We start from the raw sequence: 24,301 nt of genomic DNA, 5'->3' as shown, positions 1-24,301 counted from the left end.
TGGATGTTTTTGTTGAAGAGATTATGGGAATACCCCCAAGAAGAGAAGTTGATTTTCGGATCGAATTAGTGCCAGGAACGGAACCAATTTCCAAGACTCCTTACAGAATGATAGCTCAAGAGCTGATTGAACTTAAATTTCAGTTGGAAGAGCTTTTGGAGAAAGGTTTGATTCGACCTAGCATTTCACCTTGGGGTGCTCCGGTAATCTTTGTCAAGAAGAAATACGGTTCATTAAGACTTTGTATAGACTATAGATAGTTAAACAAGGTCATTGTTAAGAACAGGTATCCTTTGCCTAGAATTGATGACTTGTTTGATCAAGTCAAGGGTGCTTGAGTCTTTTCGAAGATTGATTTGAAATTTGGATATCATCAACTTAGAATCCAGGAAGCGGATATTCATAAGACATCTTTTCACACTAGGTATGGGCACTACGAATTCACGGTAGTACCATTTGGGTTAACTAATGCACCTTCTATTTTTATGAGCCTTATGAATAGTGTGCTTAGAACTTTCCTTGATAAGTTCATAGTGGTTTTTTTGGATGATATTTTGGTTTATTCTAGCTCTGTGGAGGAGCATGATCGGCATCTAGAGCAAATTTTGGAGTGCCTTCGTAGGAATAAACTGTTTGCCAATCCTTTGAAGTATGAATTCTTTAAGTCTGAGATTTGTTACTTAGGTCATATCATTTTTGGGGATGGAATTTCTGTAGATCCATCCAAAATTCAAGCTATTGTAGATTGGCCAACACCTGCGAATGTGTCCGAGGTCTGAAGTTTCATGGGCTTAGCAAGCTATTACTGCAAATTTGTGTCAAACTTTTCCAAAATAGCACATCTTATCACATCTCTTTAGAGAAAAGGGAAGAAATTTGTCTGGATAGAGGAGTGCGAGATAGCATTTCAGAAACTTAAGGATTGTTTGACTAGTGCACCCATTTTGGCAGTTCCTGATTTAGCTAAAGAGTTTGTGGTTTGCACTGATGCATCTTTGGATGGCTTAGGGGTAGTGTTGATGTAGGAAGGATGTGTTATAGCTTTTGAATCCAGAAAGCTCAAGAGTCATGAGGTGAATTACCCTACTCATGATCTCGAACTTGCAGTGATAATGCATGCTTTGACCAAGTGGCGGCATTTTCTTTTGGGACAATGATTTGAGTTGCATACTGATCACCAAAGCCTTCAATGTCTTTTCACACAACTAGACCTCAATGCTAGGAAGTGAAGATGGATGGAGTTCTTGTGTGAATATGAATTTTGGATTAAGTATGTGCAAGGGAAGGAGAATGTTGTTGCTGATGCACTTAGCAGAAGGCGACATGAATTATCTTCTTTGATCTTAACAATGGATCTTAGGGATAAGATTCTTCAGAACCTTTCTGCAGATCTTTGGTTTCAGGATGTTAAGGTAGTTATCGACAGTGACAACATCTTGGAAGGGCATTTTGAGGGGTATTCAGTAAATTCTGAAGGTTTACTACTTTTTAGAGAGAGCATGTACGTTCCTGATTCGGGTGATTTGAGAATTTTGGTTATGTTCGAGGCTCACAAAGCACCATAGTCAGCTCATCTGAGAGTTAAGAAAATGCATGCTAACCTTAAGCGAAATTATTATTGGCCTAGAATGAAGAGAGACATAGCAGATTTTGTGGCTCGATGCTTGGAATGTCAGTAGGTTAAGGCTGAACATCAGCACCCTGCGGGACTATTGCAACCACATGATGTTCTAGAATGTAAATGGGACACCATTTCTATAGATTTTATTACTGGATTGCCTATTACAGCTCATAGGCATGACACTATTATGGTGGTAGTGGACCGTTTGTCTAAAGTTTCCCACTTTATTCCAGTTAGATCATCCTATAATGCAACAATGGTTGCTAGAATTTTTATGGAGCAGGTAGTTAAGTTACACAGAATTCCTAAAAAGATTATATTTGATAGAGATCCAGTGTTTACTTCATCTCTTTGGAGATCCATGCAGCGAGAGTTAGGTACTCAACTGAATTTTAGTTCAGCTTATCACCCAGAGACAGACAAACAAATTGAACGTGTCAATCAGATTCTAGAAGACATGCTTAGGATGTACATAATGGATAAACAGAATAAATGGGAGGAGTATCTACACTTGGTAGAGTTCGCTTATAATAATGGATATCATAGTTCCATAGGTATGGCACCATTTCAAGCATTATATGGTAGACCTTGTAGGATGCCTCTCAGTTGGGATAATTTGGAGGACAAGACTCTTTTAGGACCTGATATGTTGCTAGATTTGGAGCAACAAGTTAAAAGGATTAGAGAACACCTTATTACTGCTCAAGATAGATAGAAGAAATATGCTAATAAACATAGAATTGACCATCAATTCTTGGTGGGTGATAAAGTGTTTCTCTGGGTAAGACCGTGTAAAATTCCAATTCGGTATGGAAAGGGATCCAAGTTAGCACCTCAATTTGTGGGTCCATTTGAAATTTTGGAGCGAGTTGGACCAGTTTCCTATAAACTTTCTTTGCCATTGAGTCTTTCACGCATTCATAATGTATTCCATGTTTCAGTTCTGCGTAAGTATATACCTAATATTGCTCACGTTCTTGATTGGAAAAATTCGCAGATTATGGATGGACAAATCATGCTAGAACCAGTGTAGATCATTCAAAGCAGAACTATGAATTTAAGAGGGAAAGAAATAAAGCAGGTAAAGGTCCTATGAGACCCCAATGATGTAACATATGCTACCTGGGAGGACACTAAAATGATGAGAGAAGCTCATCCGTTCTTGTTTATTGACTTCTAGGAGAAAGTCGAAACCTAGAGGGGGCGGGTGTCATGCCTGACCACTACTCCGAGTTTTTCTGCTCTTTAGGACTTTGCTGTTTTAGGATTTCTTTCTGATGTTATGATTGAATTTCTATAGAACTTGGTTATAATACTGTTGTTGAATAATGAGACTGATGCTGAACGTGTTTTCGGTGATAAACTATGTTTTAGCAATAAATATGATTTAGGATTTTATATATATTGAATGTGGCATATTATTGGTTTCTAATTGATAGATTATTGATTATGTTTTTGACTCTTTGTTTACTACATTCTGTTTCATGCTGTATGTTGATGTATTGTTGCGGAAATTCATTAATGATTATATGTTATATTTAATCAGAATCCTTCATTGTACTTTCATACATGTAACTATAGGGATTTAATGTTTAGACCATGTTAACCCTTAAGATGATTTCGTGTCTTGACTCTTATTGGATTGGAAATTGAGGGAACCATGGTTGCATATATATATATATATATATATATATATATATATATGTTTATATATGTGTTGTCTTATGACTAAGGTTTAATACCTTGGTGGAGCTTGGCATACATTTGTATTTGTTTTGTTTTAAAAAAAAAAATTAAATCACCTCATATGCAAATAGCAATGAAATAACCCTAAATGGGTATCGGTTGCTATGAAGGAGGGTAACATTGTTATTGTTTGAGCCATTTTCATGGCGGTGGACTTGGATTGCCAAATTTATGGCACTGAAGTTGCAGTCGGCCATACCTTGATATGAGTCAGGTTTTACTGATTTAAGCCAATTTTTGAGCCACATTGCTTTGATTGATTTACATCTGTAGTTTTGTGCTGAGATATCGGCATTCTTATGGGAATTTGTTGGAGGGTTAACGTGCATATCTGGTTTAATTTGATGGAGTTATTTCTCAGACTTTGGCTATTGTGGTTTATGGAGTTTTAGTTTCACTCTATTGTGAAGTCTTTTGTGAATGGTGTGAGTTGACATCGTGGAGTTTTGCTCACCAGTGTTGGATTTGGTTTTTGGGGTTTTGGCATCAAGTCGATTTGAGGAACAATCTTCCATCTTCAGTTGTTCAGGTAGGGGGCAATTTCTTACCCTAATCTTTCACTCTATCTGCGAATGCCATGTAACTTTCATTTGCAAAATGTAAAGGAATATCAGATTTGTATATTGTGAAAATTTACATGCAAAGATGAGTATGTTCATTTCATGCTTTATAAAGTTTTGCATGTACTCACCTTTGTATGTGGAAGTTGAGAAGGGTTATGTTTGGAAGTTGTTTTGCTTATGTTTACAAAGCTATGCCCAAACATATGTTTCTCACCAAGTTGAGTTTTGGGAGAAACATAAGGTTGCGGCATTTGGCATGTCGGCTGTTGTGTAACAACAAGTAGATTTATACTTTCATTGGTATGAGCTCGTGAGAATCTATACCTCCAGTTTGCATGGTAATTCATAAAAAATTTTCAAGAGGCATGGCCTTGGACTTGAAAATGTATTTATGTGTGCGCGTCTACTGTTAAGGGCAGAGACATTTTGTCAAATGGTTTGCGTGAAACCATAGCAATGTTAAAACTATCATGTTAACTTGCATAACAATTCAAGGGTAACGAAATGTATGAAATTTCCTCATGAAACATAGTCGATTTACAGTGAGAACATAGTTAATTTGAATCTCTTATGATAGAAATTTTGTTTTATGATAATAATAAGCAATTTGAGAGTTATCTCATTATATTTTTGAAATGTGTCAAGATCGATAGTTTAGTTGAATTATTATTGAAAAAAATAACTTAGTAAATTGTTGATAATGGTTCTGGATGTGACAGTTTGTTAAATGTTTTAAAGGAAAATTTGATCTGAACAGAAAACTCTGTAATAGTATAAAATTTTCTTCACAAGTTATGATGTAGAATACAGTTTATGAATAACTGTTGTTGTGAAAATTGTTGCAATTAACCAAGACATTATATTGAGAACATATATATAGGAAGAAGCTGTAGTATCACCAAGGTCATTATGCGAACAGCTTGGGAGCATCTTATTTCTTTTGGGATTTTTCATTTTAGTCTTTTGATCATTAATGTAATATAAGATATTTTACATGTTGTGAGTCGTATTTCAAATTTTAATTCAGATATTGTATTTTAAATGCTATTTGTGGTTAAAACAGGGCGATATCTCACCGTCAAACAGTGGTAAAACAACAATGGAGACTTGGATATTTATTAACCTAGTAAATTATCTTTTGTTTAGCATTGACTGTACTTAGTTTTAGTAATACTTGATTTTATTATACAATGTTTTAATAAGCATTTTCAGATTGTTTTGCAATAAGATGTAATTTCTGTTCTTAGAGAAAATGGAAAGTCATTTTTAAGATAGGAGACGGATTATGATAAATATTGATGTGATGAAACAAGGGTATCACATGTTCATTATATTATTATCTTGGCCAATTCAGAGGTTAAGCTCAGATTGTTATGATAGTAGAGATAAGTAGTATAGTACTGCGACTGGTAAATATCATTCAACTAATATAACAGTTTAATGATATTCACGAGATTGTAATATTGTATTATTTATTTTTGTTATTATAATAACCTAAGTTTACTTTCAAATTGACAGTAAAAGATGAAAGTTTTAAAAGATGAAGAATGTAATATCATGAGAAAACTGACTTGTTATTAGTTACATGTACATTCTTAAAATATCTGTTTGATGTGTATGTAAGATTAACTATAGTGAACGTATATCGAGGTGGCTGAATAATGACTTATTCTATTTAGTTAATTAAATCCAGTGATAATTTTTAAAATGAAATGGGGAGGGTTAATTATAAATAAAGATAATTGGCCTTACCTATGACTTAAACTAGTAAGGTTAAGTACAGAGAACAAGGCAAGTCTCTATTTCGTTATTTTATGAATATTATAGAGAACCCCACTATGAGATATCTAAGGGCATACCATATACAGATGCAGTATCTTTGTACCATAGTGATGACACCTCAGTATATATATGGTTCATTAACTAGTTATTCTTAGTGTGAGTTTAATTTTGCATTGTTTAGAAGGTATTACTTCTTGCATAGTAATATTAGTATTGCACTAAGTTATGTAGTTGGATATCTGCTTTAAGGTTTTTATAGATATATATGTTGATTTCTGATATGTATTTAGGTGAACTACGCTTTTAATTCAGTGTGTGTTGTGTTGTATGTTTTTTTTTTTTTGTTATTTTCAGGTGTTCAAGTTGAATATCTATTTTGAAGGAAGACTGTTGAAGTTACTTCATGAAACTGAATTGGATACTTGTAAAATTTCATTTGTTGGATGTAAGCATCTTTGAATGATACTGTTCACCAATATTGTACTAAACTCTTTATGTATGGATATTGTTATGGAAATATATTGTGATGATATATTCTTTTATACAGCGGTTTATATTTCTGAAAATGATTCAATCTTTGTACTGGATCTTGTAATTTGACGATTATATATATATAAAATAAATTTTTAGGTTCTTTATGTTTGTCCGTAGCTTAGTTTATTTTTTTGTTTTGTTGTGGTGTGTTACAATTGAAGATTAGTAGCCTTGGAAGACTCTATTAAATCCTTTAATTTTTTTGGTATAGATACCTACTAAATTATCCACTTTTGTGCATTTTTCAATGTTACAACACTAATAGGAACATATTTTGGGTTATGGAATCAACTATAAGGAGGTGGAGGAAATTTGAAATATGACACATAAAACTCATTTAGTCTCAATCCCTCACTAGTATCCTTTTATAATTTTCTTGACCCATGTACTTGGATGGTCTATCTTGGTTTTTGAGAAGGGATGCTGACTTTTTTCTTAGCACTCTTAGCCACCTCAGAAGTAGTGGTCTACTTGGTCCTTCTGACTAAGGGAATTTCTTCCTCATTAGGATCCTTCAATAAAGAACCCATATATGGAAAAGGATTAGAAGATTTCTTCCTTTTATATACTTTTCCTCTCATCATCTATTTTGGCTCTTTTTCTATGGTGGATAATCCAAAAGAAGATAAAAATTTAGAAGTCCATTTGAAATTAAATGATGTTGACTTGTTTGGAGAAACTAGGGATTCTTCTTTTTGCACCTCTTCTTGGACATGCATTATGTCTTTCTTACCCTTTTCTTTCTACGACATTGTCCTCACTTGATATGTAATAGGCATTGTGTTCCTAAACATAATCTCTTTCTTGAGGGGAACTATAGGCTTGAATGTGGGAATATTGACGTTTATGCCTCGATCCATATCCATCTTACACAGAGCCCCTAATTCGAGCTTATTTGTTATAGGATCAAGTATGAATGAATTTGTTACCCATAAGAGAGTTAGGTTAATAATATTGCTATCCAAATGATTAATGTCATCATTTTTTAGGGTTTCTAACTCTATATTCAACACATATTACTTATAGACTTGATTCTTTTTGTATAATGGATCGAAAACATCTTCAGAATCTTTATCCTATGCCTTGGGTGATATCTCAATTTGTAAAGGATATTCAACAAGCTCTAGATCTATTATTAAATAATCTCTAATTTGAACTTCATAATCATTAACACACTTAATCCAATAGTCTTCTAAAAATGTCTCACAATAAAATGTTTTTCCAACAACCTTACTAAAGAATCCCACAAGGTCAAACACTAGTCTAATGAGCTTGAATTCCTCTAAAGGGTATTTATACCATTTACATGAAATGACCGTAATAACCTTAATGTCTTGAATGTTTTGGGCCCCAATAGAAATAGGTAAGTCCCAATAATGTTTCTTCTCCACCTTTATGTTCTCATAGGAATTTTCCAATTGTCACCTAAACTCTTTTAACACGAATGTATCTAAAGGATCATGTGGGAGCTTAAAAGGATAAAGATTGAATTAGACACTCTAATGTATGTAAAGGTATATTGCTAAATGTAATGTGCTCCAATTGAGAAAAATCTATGAGAAACCTCCACACATAGTCTCTTTGAATAATTTCCCTCAATGTGATGGATTATCACAAATATGAATGCATCATTTACTTTTTAAACTAAGGGCTAACAACATTGAGATTCTCCTTCTTGACCAGTTAAAGGTGAAGGATTTGAGCAATACAAATATACAAAACCCAAAGAACACCTGCATGCAAGAACCTACCATAGAGAAGAAAAGATAACGAAGAGGCAAAGGTTTGGCTATGAGAATATGAAAATTATATTATCAAACTGAAAGAATGAGAGATATTTACAAATGATTAATCCTTATAGAAGGAGATCGAAAAAATGAAAAGGGAAACCCTTAGAGGTAAATGACATTTAATAATTACTAATTAATTATTAAATGGAAATGCAAGTGCATAAAGAGAAATCTTAAGAAGGGAGTAAAGGTAATTTAATAAATGAAATGAAATTAATACTTTAACCCCCCCTTAAGATGAGCAACAATTCAACTACAAAAAATGCATGAAAAAGCAAAGAAACTACAATGCTAAAGAAAACTTGGGTCCTGGAAATAAGGCCTAATGAGGTACCTAATAAAAAGTAAATCTATATGAAATAGAGATAACCATGCGGGAAAAATCCTACTCCAAAAAGAGATAGAAAGAAAAGAAGGAAGGACTCATCATTGAAACCCCCCAAGGACAACTTCCTTCATCTCAAGCATAGGAGGTAGCTAAAGATACCTTGGGGATGCAAAAGGTTTAGTGAAGATGTTTGAAACCTTCTCAGTAGTGCGAACGTACTCCAAGTTCAATGAGCCATCCTAAAGTAGATGCTTGATGAAGTGCATGTGAAGCTCAATGTGCTTGGTTTGTTGATGCTCAACTAGGTTGCAAAAAATGTGTATAGCATTTTGATTGGCACATGATGGGGACACAACCCAAGCATAGAGTGGACACAACAAGAAAGGGAAAATTTTATTAACTGTAAAAAATATGCTAGTACACTTAGTGCAGAGAAAATAGACTTCAAAATAGGCCCTATGGGCTTACAATAGCATAAAACTGGAGATAATTTTTTCTCCCAGTACCTTCGCTCAAACTCCACTTCGAACTGCCTTTTATAATGCCATAAATGTTCTTAAATAGACCTCAAAGGGTTAAGGATTAGGAATTACATTCTAGAAAGTGCTAGTTGGCATCCACCGACCAAATAGAAGGCTCCAAAAGTCACATTAGAAGTCGGCACAAAATTAGAAGAATCCAAAAATGGTAACTGAACTTTCGGGAGGCATAACTTTTGAACCATAGCTCCGATTGATGAACCGTTTACATTTCTGGAAAGCTCTCGAAGTGCTCTATAGTCCTATAGACCAGATTTTCTCATCCCCCATTTTTTGGCCCTATTCAAGGTCATTTAATGCCCCTAACCTGACTTTGAAGCATTCTTAAGATGTCTCTAGAAACTGAAAAACTGCGATAACTTTCAAACTATGGGGCCTTTTGACCTGATTCTTTTTCTGGAATGCTCTAAATTACAATGACAATCATCTGACCAATTTAAACCTTATAGTTCACAAAATGATGGCTCAATTAAATACTCTTATTTTTTTGACATTTACAAGTATGCCAAGGTGATTAAAAACTCTAACCCAGAACACTAATAGTGGAACTGTGAGAGTTGGAACCTTTATTTGACCCAAATGGGTATCCAGAAATAAAAATAAATGAAACAAAAACTAAGTCTAACTACATTTTTTGGGTGACATAGGATTGCCCTTATACCTCTAGATGCTCCTGCATCAGCACACCAGAGAAAGCTGGGACTATCAGGAGGAAATCAAAACTTTGTAATAAACTCTCAAAGCCATAAAACCTCTTGAATAGCTAGCACAACTTCCCTATACTCTTCCTCCATAGATGATAACATGTGAGCATGCTACTTCTTGCAAGACCATGTGATAGGACCAGAACCAAGATAGAAAACAAATCCTAAAGTATTCTTGTGATCATCAATATCACCAGTCCAATCTGAGTCTATGTAACCAACAATGTGAGGATCCCCTAATGTGTAGTAAATTACATAACATTTAGTACCATGGATGTAACTCAAGATGCATTTAGAAGCTTGTGAGTGAATCTCATGTGGATCATGTGAGAATCTAGAGACAAGTCCAACTACAAAGGAACTATTAGGATGTGTGTGTTAGGTACAAAAAACTACCCACAAGCTATCTATATAAAGTGGAATCCACTATAGGAGTAGTGCAAGTGGTAGATAAAACTACACTTAACTAAAAAGGTGTGAGATTAGGCTTACAGTAAAGCATTCTAAATCTACGAAGCATATCAAGAGAATACTTCTACTAGAGTATGGCTATCGCTTTCAAAGACTAAATAACCTATAGGCCTAAAAATTAGTGCAAAAGTCTAAGGTCTATCATCTCAAACTTCTCTTTTAAAGCTCATTGGACACTCTAGATCATGGAGGATGAGCTACCTATAATGATGAGATCATCTACTTAAAGAATAAGTATCAATAAGTTAGCCCCATAATGCTGAATGTAAACTATAGGATCATAATGGCACTGAGTGAACTATGAAGCAAGCAAGAAGGAATTCTTCTTCTCATATGAAGCCCAAGGGCCTTGTTGGAGACCATATAAAGAACTTCAAAGCTTGCATACCAATGAAGAGTCCTACAAAAAACCATGAGGTTGCTCCATATAAATCTCCTCATGTAGGACTCCATGCAAAAAATCACTCTTCACATCCATCTAATAAACTATCCATCCCTATAAAGCTACAAGAGAGAGTACAAGGTGAATAGAGTTCATCTTGGAAACATAAGAAAAGGTCTCAAAGTAATCAATACCCTCAACCTATAAAAAGACTTTTACAATAACATGTGTCTTGTACCTACCAATAAAACCATCTACAACATACTTGGTACAATATACCTATTGACATCGAACCAACTTTCTTCCTTTCATAAGAGGAAAAATATCCCATGTGTGATTCTTCATCAAAGAAGAGTACTTATAATCCATATCCATATCCCAATCGAAGTTTCCTATCACCTATGAAAAACTCTATGGATCATCTAAAATGACATGACTCAATAGTACAATACTAGAAGTTTGAGTAGGAGGTTGATGAGAATCTAAAGTATCACCTACCACAGGTCTTGTTGCATCAATAGTAGCACAAGAAAACTTGGGTACTTAGTAAAAAACTAGTGGAGGTGGTGAAGGGAGATAAATATGAAGATCTTCCTTAGAGGATGCATAATCTTGTGGAGGAGTAGAGAAAGTACTAGGTAGTGAGGGAGAAACTAGTGATGGAGGATCAATCTGAGGATAACCCTCATCAAACTAGACATCTTGCCAAAATAAGACATCTCTAGAATTAGGATCAAACAACCTATATGCCTTCACATCCTCATAGTAGCCAAAAAAGATGAGTGGTTAGCTCTTCCTCTCCATGGCTTTTTACTGAGCATATAGAATAAATGCCCAAGCCTCACTACAAAAAATATGGAATGTAGAAACATCGGGCTTGACATGAGTCCAAGCCTCCTCAAGAGTTAAATGTAACAATGCTTTGTGTGGCATCTAATTCTTAATATAGTTGGCATAATTGATATCCTCAACCCAAAATGAAGAACTCATAGCTCAAGATTGTATCATATAATTGGCCATCTCCTGCAATATCTAATTCTTTCTCTTTGTAACCCCATTTTGCTAAGGGGTATGGGGAAATATGAACTGATGCTATAAACCATGATTAGTGCAAAAATATCTAAAAGACTGATTCACATATTCCTCACCATTGTTAGTGTGAATACTGCTGACAAAAAGATCAAACTCCTTCTCCACAAATGTCTTAAAGATTTGAAATGAATCAAAGATATCAGACTAAAGAAGTCATCTATGGAGGTAAGCACATATTGATCACTTGAAAAAGATGAAGTGGGGAATGACATAATACTACTATGGATCAAATCCAGTGGTTCCTTAGCACATGTGGATCTACCTACTGGAAATGGATCTTTGTGATGTTTGCTAAGTGCACAACCTTGAAAAACACTATTAGTACAAGAGATTTAAGGTAGCCCAATTTCTAGCTCATGTGTACTCATCTACTATAGATATTTGTAGTTGAGAAGGCCAAAATGCTCATGCCAAAGCTTTCATACTATGTTTGCATGAGAAATAAAAGAAGCACCTGTACAATTAGAGATCTCAAAGCCATAAAAATGACATAAGTGAGACTAAAGATCAACTGTAACACCCCGCCAAGGGATCCAAGAGAATTAACCTAAAGTTTCACTAAATTTGGTAGCATTTAAAAAAAATAAAAATAAAAATGAAAGTAAAACCATTCAAAACATACACACAGTAATGGAAGCAATAACAACATTCAACTAAAAGTAAAAATAACATACATAATAGGTTACATTCCTTAAGGATCCCTTAATGTTGAATCACATATAAATTAACTATTAATGATTTCATCTAACATCACATCCTCATGAAATGATAATGAAAATTCTAACATTCTTAAAGCAATATACTTTGTTCCAAATGTCCCTTAATAAATTACATTTCAGAATGCTCAATCATCCACTGTACATGTCACAGGGTATGAAAGATATAAAAGAATATACATGTGTGTAAATAAAGTACATCATCCTATTCTAATCCATGATGCAAATGTAATAAAGTAAATGAAACCAAATACCATACATGATACATCATCATAGAAGATATAAACATCCATCGCAACCAATATCCAAAAATCACACCATATAATTATCTAAGTGCATGGTTCCTCCCAACCGTAAATAGCATCATTAGACCATCATGGGCCCTAGCCATCCCTCCATGCATAACATCCCAAGTTATCAAAGAGATCATCGGTATTATCATAGTAGGAATGCCACTCCTAAACATACTCCACCATATGCAGAAGAAATCTAACATACTACAACATGTGCATAAGAAATCTAATCATGCAAAATAAAGCATAAGACAAGTAAATAACATCATCTATCATATGCTAATCATCAATATAAGGATACATGTCCACCAACATAATCCATGAACAAAATGAAGATAGATGCCAACAAAGAATGCATCAACCACGGTGTCTCAGACGGATCTCAAATGGTAAGAGTTAAAAAGCACTACCACCCAACCGCGTAGAACCTAATTGGTCCACTCCTGTCGCGCTGAGGAGAGAATCTCAAGTCCCAAAAAAGATATCAAATCACATAGCACAAATAATCTCTCTAAGTCTAGGAATCCTAAAAGTATACTAACTGAAAGGTTCCAACACAAACCGACATCTAATCCCAGAGGCACACAGACATGTAGGAAACCTACTATGTAAGCGAAAAAGTGTCATCACATGGATCACGCTAGAGTTACCCTGGTAGTCTCTCAATAGACCTTGATCCCCTAGTGATCCCTATGTGGCCACTAGTATCCTCTCATACTGATAAGGCATACTATGAAATGCAAGGTTGCAACCAAGCGTTCTCTCTACTCCCATCCTAGTCTGTACTAGCACTCGAGGCATGGGTGAGAACAAACAATTATCTTATTAGGTTCATTTAAGTTAGTATTAGGTGTAATGTTTTCACTTATTAAACAAATTACAATGAGTTACCCTGGCAGCCACTTAGGGCCCCGGTCCCCATTGCAAGCCACTTCCCGACACTACAAGTAGATAACCTACCCTAAGCTCATGAAATCACAAATCACAAAATCACCTCAGTCCTATACAAGCGATTGGAAAGCATCAAATATAATAAAAATAATCCACAATAAGAATATCAAATCTCCATGAGCAATTGAAAAGCATCGATAGATAATCATGACCACAACAATTCTCTATTGGTAACTGAAGGTATCACTGATAATCACAATATCCATTGGTTCTCAACAAGCAACCAAAATGGCATATCAAGAAAATAATACTGATCGAAGACTCCAAAATGGTCGAGTCAAAATATGTCACAACATGACATCATCAAGATCAAATAAACAATTCAATCCCATCAAGGTGACTGGAAAGTAATCCAAATACAACTAATCGATACTCATAAATGATTACATAAATCACAGCTTACACAAGAAGACTGAAAACCATATCAATTAGCATGCCATCACATAACCATGGTTGGGTTTAAAAAGATCGAGATCAAAAGACATCATCATGACATCACAATCATAACCCTGAGCCTCTGGTAGATGTCCTATAACTAGTCAACACAATCTAGTCAACCCAAAAAAAACCCAAAACATATAGCATAGAGAAAACACAAATGCAAGCACATGTTTTGCTTCGCTAAAATCTCATAGTTGAATTAAGTGTGGGGTTTTCGGTTATTATTTAAGAGTTGAATATCGAATGAAGGAACATTTTTCATCTTCCTTATAACTAACACATGTATTAGTTTTAATAAGTTAAAGATTTTCCCATGACTCTTAGAATTGAAGTTTATAAAGTGCCTATAGGATAAATACGCATTCAAAAAATATTTCCCCATTGAGTTCCATGACTACAGTTAATCCTTATAACAATGTATCCCTAATTTTAACACAATTGAAAACTAATTAAATTGAATTTATTAACAATTAAATTTATTATGATACAATTAATTATTATTAGTTATAAAGATATATGTTTTTAATAAAACATAATGTTTATAATACACATATATTAATATATTACTAATATTATTAATTAAAAAACTATTATTAAAATTTATATATAATAATGACATATATATTTTTAATAAAACATAATGTTAATATTATATATCAATACATACCAATAATAAATATCAAATATTATAACTTTAAACAAAATTATACTAATCCCCCCACATTCAATATGTGTACCGTCGACTGCAATGTTCGCAGATCGTACATATTATAATACCTTATTAAATTTTTAAACTGCATGATATATATATTAAAAAAAATGGAGACAATTTTGTTTTTAAAAAAGTTTTTAAAGTGATTTTTTAATCACTGTCGGGCCCTTTAAAAAGGACCGTGTGGCCCTGCACCCTGTCACAGGGCCTGTGACAACGGGTATAGGCGACCGCCGACTGTATAATTAAGAAGGAAGGTGGGGGTAGGAGGTGGGTAATCCCGCCCCTCCCCAATATAATTTTTTAATTTTTTTTTAATATATAAAATGACTTCAAACGTTTTCAATGTAAACGTTTCCAATATAAAGTATTTAATATTCACAGTTTAATAGAATTTTCAGCTAAATACATGTACATATATATATATGTGTGTGTGTGTGTGTGTGTGTGTGTGTGTGTGTGTGTGTGTGTGTATGTGTAGATGTATATATACATATATATATATATATATATATATATATGTATGTATTTATATATTTTTATGTATATATACATGTTTATGTGTGTATATATATATATATAAAGTATAATTCTGAAGGATGTGCATGGCTATTCAGATGAAAGAACACAATGTACTTTCCTCATCCTATTTATCAATTAAAACCTAGCCCATTAAATTACTCGGATCTACGCACAGTGTAGTTTCTCTTAATGCATAAAATTATCAGAAAGCATTCAGAAGACACAAAGAAGATAGGAAGTGCGAGAAGTGAAAATAACATATGCAAAAATCACGAGTGTCTACCTGGACACTGATGCTGAATCACTTCTCCTTAGAATCTGCAGAGCAAGCTCCTTCCTTCTCCTATGTTCTCAGGTCCTCCAAACATGCTCTCCGAGCTTCTAGGAGTGCCTGAATATAAAGAACTCTCAGAAAGCACCTAGAATGTCTCTAGAAACAACCAAAAGATGAGATAAGTGTTGACAACTAAGCATGAGCTTTTTCCAACCTTTTGGATGAGTCACAAGGTTGTAGACACCATGTGCTTAATTTGTGGGCTAACTCCTATGTTGTAGACATATGTGCAATCAAGGGGTGCACTTACTCCTAGGTAGACTTATAACTTTTATTTTAATTCTTTTATCATTATCATTATTAATTTATTAATTTATTATTATTATTAATTTTAATTTCTTTTATTTAATTCTTTTACTCAATTACTTTCCCATTTAATTAATTAAAATCAAAATATCAAAATATCATAACATTATATTAATTTTTTCCCAAAATAATTGAATTTTTAATTAAATCTTTTAATTTTAGACTTAATTAATAGAAAATTCACCATAGACCTCCAAAATAAAATATGAAAACCCATCATAGAACAATCCATACAAATTTAGTCTAAGGGGTTAAAATCATTCGGAAGGTAAAATATCTCGGATACTTGTCCTACCTTTCTAGGACAAATGGTTTAAGGGTTTAGGATTTGGACTTGAGAATTTATCTCCCCTCTCTTACCATTGAGATAGTGTGATAGGGTACGCTCATCCTAGCAATTCAGAGAAGTCGATATTCGATACCTGTAAACTACATAAAATCCATGCATGTACATACAATATATATATGTAAGCTAAACAGGCAATGGTAGGAAGTGGTGCATCATGTAGATCTTGACTAGCAGGTGACTATGACTCCCTTCCTTAACCACATCAGAAATGCCTTACATAAAGAGAATAAACACACACACCATACACATGCAAGTATGGGGTAAGTATGCATAAGAAAACACATGTGATAATAAACCATCTAACTAATCATCATCAATAACCAAGAATAAGGTAGTAATCATCATGCATACATGAAATGTAGAGTCTAAGTAATCTCATCATATATCAACTAAATCCATAGTGCAATATTGATAGTCTCAAAATAATGCTACTAACCATCATCATAAAAAAAGTCTAACAAAGTTTGAACATGATAGCAACAATGTATCTAGAAAAATGTAAACAAGGGTAGGCACTACATCAACACTTCTAGTAGTAACAAGCAAGTTAGGATCATGGAGGTCTCGAGTAACCACATCATGTGGTGAGAACTCAACTATCTTATCAGAGATAGAATGAAGAATTTTAGAGATAGATAGGAGGTTTGTAGAAATGGATGAAACCAAGAGAACATCCTATAGCGAACCACCCTCCAAAGAGATAGTTCCTGAACCTAAAATTGAAAGTTGTGTAGAGTTACCAACTATAATCTATGTAGTAACACTCTGAGAAAGTGAGGTAACTAAATATTGTGAGTGTGTCATTAGGTGGGAAGCGCCTAAATTAAGAATTTAAGTAGCTGTAGAAGATGATGCTTGTGTAGAAAGAGCATGTCCTTTCCCCAAAGGAGGAGGTGGTGGCTTCAGAGAGGTAATACTATGCTGTTGTACTACCTCCTCTAAAGCCTCAAGACATTTCCAACACCTGAAAACTAGATATGCTTCCTTGCCACAAACACTAAAAGGATCACCTATATAATTCTTATTCTTGGAGGAAGACTCACTAAACTTAGAAGATTTACCCTTTGGAATAGGTTTTCAAGCATCTAATTTGGGAGTAGGCTTGGAGGAACTCTCACTATCTACTGATTCTGCCTTGGGATTTGGCTTCCCTATAGATGTCTAAGAAGCCAATACTTGTATCTTTGAACATATGATAGTATCCAAATATGTAAGCTTGGATTGCTCTCTAGTCAACCGATCACCAAAAACCTCAAAAGTGGGCATAGTAAATCTGGGACCCAAGGTAGCCATAGTGGAATGGAAGGTAGAAGAGAAAATTTGAAAGTTTCCTTGAAGCTTTGATAGAATTAGATAGATGCACTCCTTATCTATCTTCTCTTTCTACATCTTAGTACCAAAGTTCTCTACTATATGAGCCTCATAAGAAAGTCCTCAATAGAGGGTAAAGCATCTGGTATAATTGAAGTAAGATTTGTCTCAATCTGAAGTGCTTTGAACTCATTAATGGTACCAAAAAAGTCCTTGAACTTGTCCCACATTTCTTGAAGAGTGGAATAATCATCAAAATGAAATTGTAAGGTTTCTAAAATAATCAAAGAAATTAGACCTATGGCTTCATCCATCTTATTCCTATGCTGAAAAGTCTGATATTGACTTTGAAATACTAGATGCACTATATCTAAACAAGACCACAAACCCTTTGAATGGAGAAGCTATTGTATACCAAATTTCCATGTGTGATATTTATGTGGGTTTAGAAGTGCTAGACAAGAAGAGGTCTCAACCATTGTGATGTAGAAGCATCTTGGGTGTAAAAGAAATCTTGCATCACCCAAATATATTTTTATTTTGAGCATTTTCTATTTTAACAAGGACTAGTAGATAGGAGGGTTACTATTTCTAGGAACATGATATTTTTAGTAAGTTTGTCATACAATCTTAGAATGTTTTGATTTTTTACATGAAGGTTCATTTTATAATTATAAGCCTACCATAAAAATCTCATTGCTCCAACTTAAGTATTAGAGAAGTTATTGAAGATTTTTGGTGGAAAATTTCGGAGAAAATTCTTTATGCTTAGTTTTGAAAGCCTTAGAGGCCCTAGATGAGGTATTGAAACTTGATAGAAGGGTGCTAGCACAGTTCAAAGCCTATAGATTAGGAGCTAACATTTTTGAAAAGTGGTTATAATAGAAATTTAGAGAAACAATTTGAGAGTTATGGCCTTCCAAAGTTGGGCTACCCAAAATTTCTAAAAAAAATGTCAAAGATGTATTTGGCTGACTCTATATGTATTGTTAGGGTCTTTTGGCCCTAGGTATTAGGTTTGAATGTTTAGAAACTTCCCAGGCAACATAAAATTGCCTATTTAAGAACAGGCTCGAACATTGTCTAGGACAACTCTGGGTGGTAGTTCATAGGTTAGTCTTGCAGATTACTATAATGAAGGCACCCATGGGGGTTAGCATATTGTACATGTGAATTCTATAATTCCACATTTTCCATGATAATAAGAAGTGCATATTTTGTTCTCACATTTTTTGTTGTTTCTTTTATTTATGTTATGTGTTTATGGTATTAATGGGAGAACCCTTCATCAAGTGGTATCAAAGCTAGAGTTATTGAGTGTGTGGACAGATCACTAACTGTGAGGCAGTTCACACTAGGACCATAGTTTAGGAAAAACATGTAGATAGATCACTGATTGTGAGGTAGTTTGCACTAGGGTTTTAGCGAAAGCACAAAAAATATCTCTATGAAGAGAGTGGTAAAAGAGCTATAGGTATTACACTTGAGGGTTTTAGAGCTCTCCAAAGACAAATACAAGCATTGGAAGAAAAAATGTGTAGAGGAATAAATCTTACCATAAGAGATGAAAGCAAGGATGAGGACAAAAAAGGAGAAAATGCCAAAGTAGAGGTAGTTCTAAACCTAGGGGAAGAGAGACTTTTTAAATCCATCTCTAAGATTGGAAAAATACCTAAGTTTGAGGTTCCCCTTTTTTTGGAAATATTAACCTAGAGGAGCTAATTGATTGGATCAATAAATAGAGGAGTACTTTGAGTATAAATATATTAAGGATCCTGACAGGGTCAAGTTTGCAAAGGTGAAACTAAAGGGACATGCAAAGATCTGGTGGCAAGAGGTTTAGTTGGAGAAATATAGAAGGGGAAAGGACAACATTACAAAATGGGATCAAATGATAGCTAAACTAAAGTGACAACTCATCCCCCTGAATTATGAGCTTCATCTATTGATGAAAATGCAAGGGTTGAAGAAAGCAAGAAAATTTGTTCAAGAGTATACTGAAGAGTTCTACTAAGTTCTCATTAGAATGGGCCATGCAAAAGCTAATAAGGAGAAAGTGGATTATTATCTTAATTTGTTAAGGCCAAGTATTTAGGAAAAGCTAAGTCTAGTTTGAATGAATAGTATTGAGGAGGCATACTAGTTTTCCCTAAGAGTTGAGGAGAAACTAAGTAAAAAGTTTGATAACAAGAATAGTGGAAGAGGTCATGGTGGAAGATCTAGCAAATGATTTTATGGAGGCTATAATGATGATCATAAGAATAAGGATGAGGTTGGAAGTAGCAATTAGAATTAGAGGGGAAACAATTCCAGTCATTTCCATGATTAGAAAAATAAAAATCAGAGAGGAAGAGGTAGAGGACAAGGATCTGGAAGAGGAGGCTTCCATGGAAAATGTTTTCATTGCGAAAAAGAAATGCATAAAGAATTTTAATGTTCCTAGTGCCAATGAAGGATATATCAACGAATAGGAGGCCAAGATAGAGTTGTACATGATGATGAAGATGCCATATCAACATATTTTGAAGATGCAAAAAGAGGAGAAGTCTTAGTTAATAGAAGAGTCTTCTTAAGTGGTGAGAATGAACCTAATAAAAGAAGGAGCTTGTTTCACACAAGGTGTAGATGTGAAGATAAGTGTTGTGGTGTGATCATTGATGGTGGAAGTAATAAAAATTTGGTGTTAGGAATGATGGTCATAAAGCTTTAGCTAAAGAGGAAAAAACACCCACATCCATACTGTATTGCTTGGGTGCAAAATGACCACAAGATCATTGCCAATGAGAAATGCACAATGAAGTTCAAGATCAAAAGCTACCATGATGAGGTATTGTGTGATATCATACCTATGGATATATGTCATATGTTGTTGGGAAGACTATGGCAGTTTAACAGGCATGTTGTACACAATGGGTGAGAAAATACCTACACTCTAACCAAGGATGGAGTGAAACATAAGTTGAAGCCATTGAAGGTCGATAAAGAAGAAAAGGTATGTAGTGCTACCAGAATATGTTTTGTTGATGAAAAAGAGTTTCTCAAAGATATGAAGCATGAACATATGTGATTTTTCTATAATTATGAAAGATAGTAAAGAAGGAGTAGAAGAGGTACCTATAGAAGTTGTAGCTATGTTGAGAGAATTTTTTGATATTGTATCAGATAATGTACCAACTCACCAATCTTATCTTCCACATGGTTCACACAATCTAGGAAAACAAACTTGTTAGCTTAGATCCATCTAATTCATGATCTTTCTAATAATGTTACCAATTGGTATTAACTTATTTTGATGCTTGACACATACTGTGTTGCTCGACATCCTCTAAAAATTACTCAGTACAAAATAAACTTTTTTGGTGTTTTGCATCAACTAAACTTTACTTAGCATCCACTATTTTGCTTAGCATACAATAAAATTAACTTTTACTTGGCTCCATTTGATTTTTTTCTCAACTTGCACTAACTTTTCTTGGCACCTACTATCCATTTGGTCAAGCTTGGCAAACAAACTTTGTTTAACTTGTTCTTTTGAAATTTCTTAGTGTAACCAACTTTTGTAACCTTAAGTAGATTATCAATGAACTATGGTATCACTATCTTAGTTGATTCTTGTACCCTCTTTTATATCATAACTCAACCTTCCCTCTAAGTGCTTTTGTTACTTCTTTTTGATCAAATCCTCTTCATTAATCAAACAAGTGATAGTACTTAAATCATATAAGCAATTGTCTTACCAACAACAAGTAGGTTTGACATCAGTGACAAAACAATGATTGAAACACATTTATTATACTTGTATCAATCTATTTTCAAAAACCTCCCTCTTTCAACATATACATAGACTAATGGACATATAGAAGTGGTGAATAAGAGTTTGGAAAATTTACTGAGATGTTTGGTTGGAGACAAATGAAAAGGATGGGATCTAATTTTACCATAGGTAGAATTTGCATATAATAATTCTATCAACAAGTGCATTGGTAAATCACCATTCCAAATTGTATACGGAAACAACCCCTAGAAAGGCTTTTGAATTGAGGAAGTTAGATAAAGGAGAGATAAATAGTTCTAAAGCAAAAGATTTTGCCAAACATTTGAAGACTATTCATGAGGAGGTGAAGAAGCACATCATAAAGATGAATACATACTACAAGGCTAAGGAAGATGTCAAAAGGAGGTATAAGGAATTTTAGATTGGAAATGAAGTCATGATTCATTTGAGAAAGGAGAATTTTCCATTGGGTACATATAATAAGTTGAAGATGAAGAAGTTTGGACTGGGCAAGATAGTGAAAAGGCATGATTCTAGAAATTCTTATGAAGTGGATTTGCCTACTAAATTGAATATTTTACTAGTATTTAATATTTTAGATTTGATAGAGTATTATGAAGTTGCAAACACATAGTGAAGTATTCTTGTAGCTGGTTCAACTATAAAGGAGATTGAGAAGATATTGGATAGTCGTGTTGGCAAAAGTACCAAGAACATAATTTATGAGGATTACTTGGTCAAATGGAAATGGAGACTAGTGGAGGATTCATCATGGCTAACAAGGGAAGAGGTTAACCATCTTGGTTTTCCTGTGAACATCTAAGACGTGATGGAGTCACTTCTCAAATTACCCCATGTGTCTGATGCAAGAGCATCCTGGTTGTAAGAGCAATCTTGCATCACCCAAAAATATTTTTATTTTTAGCCTTTTCTAGTTTAATAAGGATTAGTAGATAGGGGGTTACTATTTTTGGGAACTTTCTATTTTTAGTAAGTTTTTCATATTAAGTTAGAATATTCTAATTTTCTACAGGTTCATTTTAGAATTATAAACCTACCATGAAAATCTCATTGCTCTACCTTAAGTATCAGAGAAGTTGTTATAGAGTTTTAGTGGAAAATTTTGGAGAAAAATCTTTGAGCTTAGTTTTGAAGGATGTAGAGGCCCTAGATGATGTTCAAAAACTTGACAGAAGGGCACTATTGTAGTTTTGAGCATGTAGATCATGAGATGACATTTCCAAAAAGTGGTTATAACAGCCAATTGAAGAAACAGTTTGAGAGTTATGGCCTTCCAACATTGGTCCACTCAAAATTTCTAAAATAAATATCAAAGATGTATTTGGATAATTCTATATGTATTGTTAGGGTCTGTCAGCCATAGGTATTAAGTTTGAATGTCTAGAACCTTTCCGAGTGACATAAAATTACCTATTTAAGAAAGGCTTGAACATTGTCTAGGACAACTTTGGGTGGTAGTTTGTAGCTTAGTCTTGCAGATTACTATAATGAAGGTGCCCATATGGATTAGCATATTGTACTTGTGAATTTTGTAATTCCACATTTGTGGCAATAATAAGAATTTCATATTTTATTCTTGAATTTGCTTTTGTTTCTTTATTTCTATTATGTGTTTATGGTATTAAGGGGAGCACCCTTCATCAAATTATTCTAAGAAAGTGTTTTGAAGTTTTCTAATATACTGATATCATAACAAAAAATAATGAAAAAATACCCCTCACAAAGAAAACAATTGAACCTTAGCTTGTAGAAGGAATGCGTATACAAGAATAGAGAAAAAAGGCTTTAGTCGAGTATAAAAAATATTTGGTAAAAAATATTGGTGAAACGATAAAGAATATATAAAGTTCTCAAGAAGATATTTCTAACACTTTTTTCAAATTGAAAAATAGAGCTAAAATGAGCAAGTTATGACCCCCAGAGGATAGAAGGCATCATCTAACTTTGAGTGGAAAAGGTATTAAACTAAAAAAAATCCAAAAAATACCTTCACCATCATGTCCATCCCTAAATCATCTTTCCAGTACTTCTTTCAGATCCAAAAAATGCATCCATATGCTCAAGTTAGAGCCAAAAGACTGCTAGGTACTCTAGAAGGAAATTTTTTTTTTCCAAACCCTTAAAAATTGAAAAAGGGCTAAAATTATAGCCCAAGACCCCTTATATGTCTGTGGGCTAGGTGGGGGTCATCCAATGGTTGCATTCAAATAGAGACTTGGTGGTGGCACTAATGGAGAAGAGGTAACCGATGGAGCATCAATGATTGATGGTGAACCAGTTGTTGGTGGTTCACAAACCTCACGAGGTCTATAAACCATTGTAGTTGGTTTGTTAACTGCTGCGGTTGCTTCATTAACCACTGGATGGTTTTTATTAAAAAAATAATTTTTTTGCAATTATTATTATTTTTTCACCTTGGAGTTTGTCTTAGAGGCTATACGATGCTTGTATGCAAATTTTTTTTGCCTCCCCTATCAACATTGTCCAAAAATGACAAGTTTTATATAAAAACAAGGGTTTTGATGTCTTCTGAATCCAACTGTGAGGTCTATTTGGTATCAAAGTGCTCCAATTTTTAAAGACCCCAATTTGCACAAAAAATAGTAGGAAACATAAAATCTATTATGTGAAACCCTCATTCATCTTTTTCTCCAAATAAGAAAAAGCTACAACAGGCCATGTTTTGATACCATGAAGGATTTGAGAAATACAAATCCAAAAAACTTGAAGAACACCTACATGCAAGAACCTATCATAGAGAAGAAAAGATAAAGAAGAGGCAAGGATTTGGCTATGAGAATATGCAAATTATATTATTAGATTGAAAGAATGAGAGATATTTACAAATGATCAATCCTTATAGAAGGAGATCAAAAAACCTAAAAGGGAAATCTTAAGAGGAAAATGAAATTTAATAATTACTAACTAATTATTAAATGGCAACACAAGTGTATAAATGGAAATCTTAAGAAGGGAGTAAAGGTAATTTAATAAATGAAATTAAATTAATGCTTTATT

Source organism: Cupressus sempervirens, chromosome 8 (genome assembly GCF_028749045.1).
Source record: "Cupressus sempervirens isolate cs-2001-9-10 chromosome 8, ASM2874904v1, whole genome shotgun sequence".
NCBI lineage: Eukaryota > Viridiplantae > Streptophyta > Pinopsida > Cupressales > Cupressaceae > Cupressus > Cupressus sempervirens.
Note: the sequence above shows the minus strand (reverse complement) of the source record.